The following is an 11752-nucleotide window of genomic DNA, read 5'->3' as shown; positions in this document are numbered from 1 at the left end:
ATGGAACCTGGAAACCATCGTGATAAATTAATGGTGAATTTACCACGATCTAAATGACCTGACCTCGTGCTCATCTTATCATCCTGCACTAGTGCCCCGCCAGCGTAAACCGCTAGTGCAGGCGGGTGCACTATTTCATTATAATCCTTATGAATATAATAATAATATCTGTAATAATCCCTGGACATTTGACACAATGTCATCCAGTCCCAATGTAAACAGAGCTTGTGTTACGACAGCCTCGGTGGTCTAGTGGTTTAGCACACCGCTTTACTATCCGATAGTCGTGCATTCGATTCCTCGTACGGTACAAACATTTGTATTCATAAGTATGATTGTTTGTATCAATCTGGGTGTTTTCTATGTATTTATTTACTAAAAAATACTTGTCTAGTACCAATAACACAAGCTCTGCTTAGTTTGGGACTAGATGGCGCTGTGTGAATTGTCCTGAGATATTATTATTATTATGGGTACTAGACAACTGTATATCAGTTGTACTCTAAGATATTTCTGTAACTCTTAGATATTTCTTTTCTAAATGTAGACATATATATAGAAAACAGCCAGACCGATACAGTCATGGCATGACGGCTTACTCAATGCTAGGTGGTAATCAATGCCTATATACATGAAGAGTATCACGGGTATCACGATATCATGTATTTATCTGGAGGATTAAAATGTCATATCCCCAATGTTGATATTGAATTGGCATATAAGCTGCCCACATAATGGAACGTAACAAATATTGCTTACGAATTACGAATATAAAAAATATATTTTAACATCCATTACACTTCTTATTTCTGATAAAACTTGTTATGTTCCTGTGCCCTGTAATTCCATAGTGGTTTTCCTGTATTACATGGTTGGAAAAGGTCAACCAAATATATCATATTACGAAAATATATCTTTACAACTCTCATAAATCCCCATATACTACTATCCGAAACGACTCGAACCTTTCAATATTACTTGTAAGTGTAATATTACATATTGGGAAAAGTTATGCAAGGGGTACTAAAGAAAATATGTGCAATCTGTCTGTGGTCGCTCGCTTAAATTCCGTACAACAAATACCAAGACACAGAAAATAAGGAAAGTGGGAGGGTTGCCAACCGTAAATCATTTAACTTTATACGAATGTTTATAAAATGTCGTATATTCGTTCAATTTACCTCTTTAATCTCGTACATCGTAGTATTTTGATCCGTAGACAGTTTAAATATTTATTCTTGTAAAGTAAGGAAGATATCTCCGTATCGAAAACCAAATATCTTTTATCTATATGAGGATTCTCGTACTTTGGCAACCCTGAAAAGCGTTGCACTAACCCCGAGCTTTGCCGACAGTTTCCGAGTGCGATTTCAAACTTGGAACATGAAACGACTGAAAGCGCAGTTTGTTACCGACTACTGTTGGGTACAGATGTGTCGTAATAACATTACGCTTTTACGCGATTCGTATATCTAGTGGCAGTGTAATGGTCGAGTAGTGTTCAGTGATAAACTACTGGGACATGAGTGTTTTTATATATGCCTCCTGCTTTTTATAGGACGTGATCAGGTCAGTAATATATTTAAGATAATATTAATATAGATTAAAATAAAATATTTTTTTTCTTACTTTTGTTTTCAACTTTCTTTTTTATGTGTAAAATAATATGTTCTATATTAAAATTATGTAATGTAATAATTTTGAGATTTAATTCCACATTATTTATTCATAAAAGTTATAATTATTATCAATGATACTTCTTAATTGAAATTAGAGTTTGTTAAAAGAGGTCAGAGGGTAACAATAACTGGTCGCAAATATAAGTAAAGCAGGAATTATAAGAACAATAGAAATGCTAATTTCAGCAGTATTAAATGGAACAAAAGGCTTTTAAAAATTACTTTTGTGGTCTGGTACAAGTTGTTTTCCCTTATACTTTTCAGTATCCGAATATTTTTTTAATTAAAAATATTGCAACAAATTTGTAATAATTAGGTGTGTTTAAATATTAATATTTTATAAATTATACCATTTTTGCGGATTTCTTAAGGAGTAATCAGTTATTTCCTTTTCTGCGACAATGTCAATCTTTAGTGCTTGTTATTATTATATTAACGTTAATATTGTTTGAAGTTCTTTTGGATTTTTTCTATGCTAATTCGTACATGTGCGAGTTAATTTGTGATATTTAACTGATTAAAGTAAAGATATCTAAGACAGAAATATACTGATACATAAGGATACGTTTTCGCATGTACTTTTTGTTAAATAAAAAGATAATTGAATGCGTCCTTGAATGTTCAAAATTTGAACATATATGATGATTTTGTCCAAAAGTTTGAAGTATCTTTAATTTACTCTTGTCCGAGTTAATCATTTTCTAACTGGTTGGACGTTGTAAATAAAAATATCGATGTTTCTTTTCTTTCTGCGTTTGCATTCACCACGTGCGTTTATTTCACATCCACCACTATAAATTTCTACTGTAATAAGTCCTGGATTAATAAATAAAAAGCGTATATTATATCAATACCTTCGTTACACTTATTTTTACCGTTGAACAATTTTGCATGCTCTTTGAACGATATAATAATTGTGGTAGCGAAATTAATGAGTATGGAGGCATCTTAACTTAGCCCTTATGGATGTATGAGTGTTACTGCAGGCACAGATAACATAATATTACATACTACAGGTGTAATATGTATTTATAATTATTGATATCTACAGGCAACAGTGATCACTTACTTATGGCACCCCTTTGAAAAGTCGTGCTTTATGCGCAAATCCATAAACTAATACATGACATAAATTTTACAAATGAACGATTTTTATTTATTTAGTTGTTCGTTCTCAATTGCATTACATATATTACAAAGCACATAAGTTTCAAAGTAATGATTAAAATGCCTTCTGAATCTCTTTTATTTAACTTTTGGATAGAGGAAAGTGGTGGTGTATGAATGGAATAGAGAAAGAAAAGTAATTATTACTACCTACAGTAATAATTTATACAAATTGTATTAAATAAATAACACTCACTACTTCTACATAGGTAAATAAAAGACGGCCTCGGTGGTCTAGCTGTTCAGCACATCGCCTTATATTTCCATGGTCGCGGAGTCAATTCCTCGCAGGGTGAATTATTTGTATTAATGATTATGATTGTTTATATTGGTCTGGGTTATTATTATTATTATATTTTTTGTGTTTTAAGTAAATAAACTGCAGTAAGTTCTAAATTGGAATCTGAATCTATAGCAGCATTTGCAGGCTTCTAGGCTACCAGACTTGGGCAGGGAGGACCTAAACCTAGTCTCCCGTAATCCTTAAACGTACACCCGAGTCAAGAGTCTCGGGAACTGTTCGGAGATTGCCTCCCTACTGTACGATGGACCCGGTGAACTCATGGAATGTTAAGAAGATTAGCTCTCTCTCTCTCTTTTATATTTATATTTAATCTGTAATAAAATTTGAATTCCAAACCAATTTTGAGAAAGAGGTCATTCGTTGAATCCAACTCAGATGGGCAACGTTCGGGAAGCTCTGATATATCTTTTCGTCAAAATTACCATACTATATCGAGACGTAGGTTTAAGACCAATGTCTATTGCCAATGACGACTTACAACACATTTGACGTGATCGCTAACTATGGATCTCCATGGAAAGTCCTTGAGTGGCGATCGGGTACCGCGCAGCGTGGTAAGGCCTGCAGCAAGGTAGACTGACGATCTGGTCAAGATCGCTGGAAGGCGTTGGATACGAGCAGCGAAGGACCGATCGTCGGGGAGATGTTTGGGGGAGGCCTTTGTTCAGTATACACTGCTTTCTCGTTTTCCGGGCTGAAATGATGATGATGAAAATTTTAATACAGATAAACTCGGCGAAATGGCATTATGGCCTACGTTCGCTTCAGTAGCGATAGTTAACAATTTCCCTGACTACCCTATCTATATTTATAATCATAAGCATAGGTACTAATATTTCATGTCATTAGATTATAATTAATATACACAACAATTTGTAGATACTAATTACATTTGATTTCGAACTAATAAGAGATAATTAACAGTGTAATTGTAATCTATAATAGGAGATACAATTTCTGTATTATGTCAAAGTAGGTAAACGCCTATTAAGTAGGGGCAGTACTAAAATGTATATCTGCCATGGTTATCACTTATGTACCATCAGTTGAGTCGTCAGTGTTTTTGCCCTTGCAGTTGAGTTAAAAAATACAAAACAAAATGGCTTTCATTGAATAATAATTGAGAAATATGATAGCGTAGCGGTTTTTGTATTGATTGCCGCAGGCATTCTTATGTAAAGTGCGATTACTATAACTACTATATGGTATTTCGAATGTCTAGAGCAGTTATGCTCACTAAAGTGACCAGACATGTGGCGGCACAGTGGGTCGTGTTATTGTGCTCCCTAAAATATGGTCGAGGGTAGTCATGGCTGACTCATTCGTCATACTCGTGAACGATTGATGCTTCTGGTCTACTCTATTTGATCTTATTTAGTTACTCAACCAGTTGATAGTGTATTTAATTTTTGGACTTTAATAAATTAGTAAGAGTAGTTTGTATTCACATATTTTAACTTAATGTAAAGTTAGAACAATTACTTATAAGAGCAACGCGCAAGTTTCTAGCTCGTTCTTCTTGTAATGAGACAGCTTTCCGAATAAGCGGTAAATTAAAAAATAAGTAATGACTATTCAAAAGTTTCTTTGAATAAATAATTTTCTATTCTATTCTACTCCATATATAAGCAATTGAATGAGGTTATTATTTTTTATCAATTACTTACTTTTACGAGTGGTTTTACTCGTGTAGTGTCGTTGTTTGTAAAGTTAAATATTTACACATTTTAGGTACATTATAAATTAAATCTAAGTTTAAAATATTTCTTTCATCAGTCAGGATAAATTATTTTATAAATACCTATGATTGAATAGTTCTGCAACGCCAACGGAACACCCTGGAGAAACGTCAGTGGAACGAGGAAAATAAAATCAGGTCATTTTGAGCCATGTGGCGTATTTACCAAGAATTCCAGAGAGGACGGACTCAACAAGATTAGCTACAGAATTAAATGAACATCGTCATACGTCAAAATTAGCTGAATAAAACTGAACATGGTGCAAGGACTTAGACAGGATTAGCATTAAAAGTCTGTTAAAAACCAGAAATATTGTTCTTGATACTAAATCACCAAAAAGAAAAGTGGAAATCATTGAAATTTTAGATATTTCGATAAATCAATTATGAGACCGCACAGTTTATAAAATTCGAAAGCTTGCAAATGCAGTAAAATTAATTTAATTTTTAACCTTTGATGCAAAAAGTAGGGTGTTATAGTATCACGTGATTTTCTGTCTGTGTATTGCGTCGTAAATCCAAAACGAATAGATCGATCATGACGTGAATTTTATGTTTGACTAGCTACACCCGCGACTTCGTCCGCGTGGGATTTAACATTATTTTTCTAAAATACCTAAGTTACTCCTTATTACGTCAGCTACTTGCCAAAACAGGTCCCGTCAAAATCGATCTAGCCATTTCAGAGATTAGCCGGAACAAACAGACAGACAAAAATTGTAAAAAATGATATTTTGGTGTACATACCATATTTATATTCATATGCATGTAGTAAAAAACGGTTATATATTTATTACTAACGTATTCAAGATGGTTCTTCGATCAAATATATTACGAACGTTTCAACCATTTGCAATTGATTGTATGTTGGAACTATAATCCATAAATGCTCATTGATATGCCTCTTAATTATATACGAGTTATTGAATATCTATCATTCAGTATTAAGTTATCATCGGCCAGCCAAAACTGGTAATAAATAAATAAAGCGCGAGAATAATTTATAACTCTGTTTGTATCCCAACGCGTCATATCCCGATTCATATATTTACATTAATAATTTATGGATACGGCATCAGGCTGACACAAATTTTATTACGATCGATTTCAGTGTAATGGGCCTCGTTTATCTGTACGTGTGTTATTTGTCGATTACATACAAGAAATGGGCAGTTATTTATGTCAGTGTTCGATAAGTTGTATTTAATTAAGGGTATTCTATCGAGACCGTCCGTATTACATTACCGGTGGTAGTAAAATCCAAAAAGAACGGTGACGTGATATCCGGTTTAAAACGATTTTCATGATCATTTTTGCTACCCATAAAGTGTCAATTACATTTTATTTTTTATATCAACAAATTAAGTCATTTTTTCTAAAACTATCACATGTAGGTACAGATGGAGAATAAGTTCTTACTAAATTGAAGAATTATTTCGTTATTAAATATTCAATTTAGTAAGAATTTGCTTATGAAATTTCGTTATCTGTCTCATTCCAGATTCTAACATTTCACAGGAATTAATTAAGTCCAAGGTATTAGATTCTACCCAGATTTCAGTGTTTGCGGATTCAGCGTAACATGCGGGTTTCTGTAGTATAGGCTGTGGGTCATTTCATAATTTGCGTTTAGGACATTTATTATTTTGAAAATATCCAATTCGTGCTTATTGTTGTCAGTTCGATAACTGAAAACTGGTTAAAAGACGATTATTTTAATAAATATTCAATTTTTACTATGAACACGAATGTATTAATAAAACTTTGTTTTAATAAAATTCAAGGTAAGCTCGCTTCTATCATAATACTAATATTATAAGTATAAGGAATCATATATATGTTTATAATGGACTCAAGTAATGCCGATTTTACAATTGCTTATACTATTTGAAAGGTACATTTATTATTCCAGATTGACATAAGTCTATGTCAATAGTGTGTACACACACACACACACACACACACACACACACACACACACACACACACACACACACACACATGGAGCCATCGGTAGTCAATAATTTATAAGTAACAAAAAATCAATAAATCTTATTTTCCCGCTAATGCATACAACAATATAAGCATCATCTTGTAATAATTATCTTTCATAATGATAATTTTTCGCAACATGTTGGGAATATATGGTTTCGAAACGAATTAAAAAATTACGTATTTACTTGTAAAGTTTATATTATTATCGAGTCTTCATCGTTATACAATGAAATATTTTTTATTTATTTACAAAACTATTATTACAGGCTTAAGCGCAACACAATATATCGTCATATTACACAAAATTGACGACCTCGGTGGTCTAGCGGTCTAGTCTACCGCTTTACGACCGATGGTCGCGGGTTCGATTCCTCGCACGGCACAAACATTTGTATTCATGAGTATGATTGTTTGTATCGGTCTGGGTATTTTCTATGTATAATATGTATGTATTTACGAAAAAAAAAAATATATCTATGTATTTGTATCAGTTGTCTTAGGACCCATAACACAAGCTTTTTTAGCTAGCTTTACACTATTATCTAGATGGCGCTGTGTGAATTATCGTCCTGAGATTATTATTATTAAAATTGTACGTATAATTCAGATCGTTAAGGTGTTTATTTGCTATGAACGCCTAAACAAACTCATAATTACTTACACGAACTAGTAAATCAATACACTCCAGTAGTTTTTGAACACTCGTATAAAACTTGTTACAGTAATAGGTAGTAGGTAATACAAAACTATTTTTTTTTTCATTTACAATTTGGAAGTTTATAATAAAGATACGCCTTCTGAACTGAAAAATAAAAATATCGTATTTTTTAAAGCAAGTGTGTTGTAAAAATATATTGTGTATATTATATATATGTTATTTATTATTAAATATATTTTAGGATATTTTTATTTATATATTCTATGTTTTACCTTAGGATGTAGCTATTACATCCTGAGGTAAAACATAGAATTACAGTAAATATCGCACCTATCAATTCGCGTGTACTTTTCATGTTTCCTCGCGTGAATGAAGTTCGGTACATCTATTTATATTAGAGAAAGTTCTCCATCTAAATATCACACGACAGTACTTACAACTGTACGACGAACATTTTCAATATCGCTTCCCGACCAACTATATACACCAACACTTTCAATATTTCCAACTTTAGTCATTAAGGCTCAACTTGCGGCGATTATTATTATACTCATATTACTTAGCCGCCCTTATCTGGATCCGAAATCCATTTGCGGAACTTTTAATCGAATTTCAGTAACAATACGTCTAAGTAGTAAGTAATTTTGGATTGGCATACGGTAAATATTGGGCGTTTTTCGTGGCATGAAATGATTGCTCTATAAGGTTAATGAGGTAGCAGATTAGTTTCATGGTTGTTTTCAAACAGCTTAATAGTTCTGTGGATTTATTTTATGTAGCAACTATATGCTTATTAGACGAACTTTGTATATGTGAAATTCATTTACAATTATAGTAAGAATTAATACAAAGATTGACTTCGAGGATGACTTTCTGAAGGATAATATTATTTTCTATAATAATATCATCATCATTGCCTTGCCTTTATACCATTATTTGGGGTCGGCGCAGTATGTCATTCTCTTCCACTGCTCTCTCTCGGTCGTCATATCTGAACATACTATTCTTTTATTCATATCATCTTTCACACTATCCATCCGTCTTTTCTTAGGGCCTCCTCCCTTTACATCCATCCACATTCATATTATACGCTTTCCATAAGACATGATCCTCGTTCCTCCGCATAACATGCCCATACCAGCTCAATCTGTTACCTCGCAACTCTTCTATAACTGGCGCAACTTTAAAAATTCCTCGAATATACACATTCCTCATTCTATCATTCCTGGTAACCACACATATCCATCTCAATATTCGCATTTCTGCCACATGCACACGCCCTTCGTCCATCCCCGTTTAGGCAGATAGGCTTGAAACTGGAGAGACCGCGGAAATCGCAGAATAGGTATTCAGTTTTAGTTCTGCTGATCTTCAAGCCAACACTCTCCAGTTTTTCCTGCCATCTATCTAGTCTACTCTGGACCTCGAGTCCATCCTCAGCAACAAGCACAATATCGTCGGCAAACAGCATACACCAGGGTACCTCGTCCTGAATGTCCGATGTCAGAGCATCTATTACAATGAGAAAGAGGTAAGGGCTTAGAGCCGAACCATGGTGTAAGCCTACCGCCACACTGAACTTGTCGGAGGCATCTACCGCCGATCGGACGTATGTGTTAGACCGAATGTACATGGCACGTATTAGATCTACATACTTCCCTGGCACACCTTTCTTCTTTAGGGCCCATCACAAAACTAGACGGGGAATTCGGTCGTATGCCTTTTTGAGATCTACAAATACCATGTGCAAATTTTTATTTACACTCCGGTATTTTTCGCACAACTGGCATAATGCAAAAATGGCATCCGTGGTCCCTCGACCAGGCATAAAACCGAATTGACTTTGTGAAATATCACACTCCTCTATAACAATATCCTGTTATTAATTGGTGGAGATTAGACATAAAAAGGGACAATAAAAACTATACATATAGTTGTGCATACTTGACTTTTCGGTATGCAGAAAATTTCTACAAGAAGATTCTTAAGATAATGGAACATTAAAAATAGCCTAAACTTGATGTCTACCACATTCGAACACTGCCTAAGTTCAAATGTGATACTCAGAAAAATACATATATACCTATGACACATCTATCAAATAGTAAAACAGATAGAAAATGTCAGTAATAACCTACTCTATTAGTTTTCACAAGAACATACAACAGACGAGGCTTTGTAACAATATTACTTCATGCACAGTTTATCCATCACGGAGCGTAATATTCGGTACACCATAAATATAGCATGGTAACTTAAAGCCGATGAAACATAATGTTCTCATAAAAATTCCATGTAAAAAAACCCAAGGCGAAGTGTTTCTATTTGATTAATGGTCTACCCGTGAACACCCCAGTTAACTTAGACGAGATGATCGAACTTCTACATCATGAATTACTAAAATGGGGTTTATCTTTTATTTCGTAGGTTGTAATAACGGTTGATAGATGTGAAACTTGTCCGCTATAATATTTTTTCTAGACTATAAGAAAAGTGTTTCATTTTGATTGAACATTTGTTTATGTTTTGGCATATATTGCTCGATCTCTTTGTTAGTTATACACTAACTACTCTTAGTGTAAGAACTTCTGTGTTCTGTGATGGAAGATGACTAAACTTTGAAAGAACATAAGCAATACGATCAGATTGATAGGGCATTCAGAATCCTAACTTCATAGCCAAGATTTTTTTCATTTTACATCATGAATTATTTAAGACGACAACGTACAAGATAATCTTCACTGCTCACTGGTAAATAACGCGCTCATCTATGAATATATGTACATAATAGTATCGTTCATTAGTTAGTCAGTTCTTCTTTTAATACTTTTACCTATTCAAATAAATACCTTCTAATATATTAACTACTAAAAGTATACCGAAAATATAATATTTAGAAACCACTAAGGCTAAGCGCTACAATTATTTCCATTTAGAGATGAAAATTCCAATTGTTACATCAAGATAAGCAGCTTACCATATCCAAGCAACGAAGAGCCTAACCAACGAACAAACGAGGTGCCTAAGTACCTTCTTAATTTCACAATGACATTTGTTCGAAAGCGAGTATTCTTTCAAAATAGATCGTGATTTAGTTTTATCAGAAAAATTCTCAACGTATAGTGTCCACTACCATCAGTGTCTGCAATGAAATGTTATTTGAGATTCGATACAATCCTTACTGATAGATGAGAACCCATCAAAAGTTTTTATTATTGTAGCTGTATCCGATCATATTATACTTATTTGTGAATCGAGGGATATCGAACTTTATGTCCGAGAGGGTGATAAAGCGAAAGTGGCAGAAAAACATATTGAGGGTCCATTAAAAGTTTTAAATTGTCGAATCGATCGGTTTATTAAATTGCCCGTCATTACTGCAGAGTGGCCTTATTACCACCGCGGAGCGCTCGTAAAACTTTGATGCTCTCGTAATGCACTTACATTTATCAGGTCGGGTGGCTGAATTCCTTGGCTCCGAAATGCTGCACGTTAAATTTCGATACGTACGTAATTTTACTTGTTTTTTATTTTCCTAGTAATTTATCTGATATCATTTTCATTTCATTGGATATATATTTTCTTTTTTATGTATATGGAACTAACAAATTTGTAGCTAACCTGAGTGTAAATGGCTGTTTAGGAGAATAGGAAGGATAAAGAGAGAGGTAAGAGGACGATAAGAGTCAGTATCCCCAACTCACTATGCGAAATGCGGTAATAATTCATAAATAAATATTATTAATTTAGTGAGCATGACTACGCTCACTAAAATGTCCAAATATGTGGTGGCGTGGTGGGCCTGGTTATTAGACTTCCTAAAATATGGTAGAACCGCTTGTAGGGACTGGTCTGCTCTAATCACTACGACTGATTTAATGTTATTGTATATATAATATTTAACCCTAATAAATTTGTGGTAGTTGGTAGACAGTAGTTCACATATTGCGACTTAAAAATGTAAAGTTAAAACGATTACTTAAAAGAGCAACACGCAAGTTCCTTGCTCGTTCTTCTTGTGATGAGGTAGCTTTCAGAATAAGCAGTAGACTAAAAGAAAGATATCTGTGACTATTTAAAAGTGCTTAAAGTAAGTTTATTTGAATAAAGGATTTTCTATTTGTATTCTATTCTGTTATCGCAATATATTATTATGTAGTTAAGTATTTAGATTCCTGGTCTTTCCCCTTTGGAAAATATCTCTTCGTTAC

At 33.7% G+C, this 11752-nt stretch overlaps 1 protein-coding gene across 1 annotated transcript in view; it reads left to right on the top strand.

Annotated features, from left to right (window-relative positions):
* Positions 1-1372: 1372 nt before the first annotated feature.
* The window catches only part of LOC131844745 (acid sphingomyelinase-like phosphodiesterase 3a), a 77556-nt gene continuing 67176 nt past the window's right edge, over positions 1373-11752 (top strand). Inside the window, exon 1 of the mRNA XM_059193704.1 lies at positions 1373-1569. The gene's annotated coding sequence lies outside the window, so the exon portion shown is untranslated. The remainder of the gene's footprint in view (positions 1570-11752) is intronic.

The sequence above is a fragment of the Achroia grisella genome, unplaced genomic scaffold (genome assembly GCF_030625045.1).
Source record: "Achroia grisella isolate CSIRO2021 unplaced genomic scaffold, CSIRO_AGI_Agris_v1 utg413, whole genome shotgun sequence".
NCBI classification, from domain to species: Eukaryota; Metazoa; Arthropoda; class Insecta; order Lepidoptera; family Pyralidae; genus Achroia; species Achroia grisella.
This window is presented reverse-complemented; position numbering and strand designations above follow the sequence as displayed.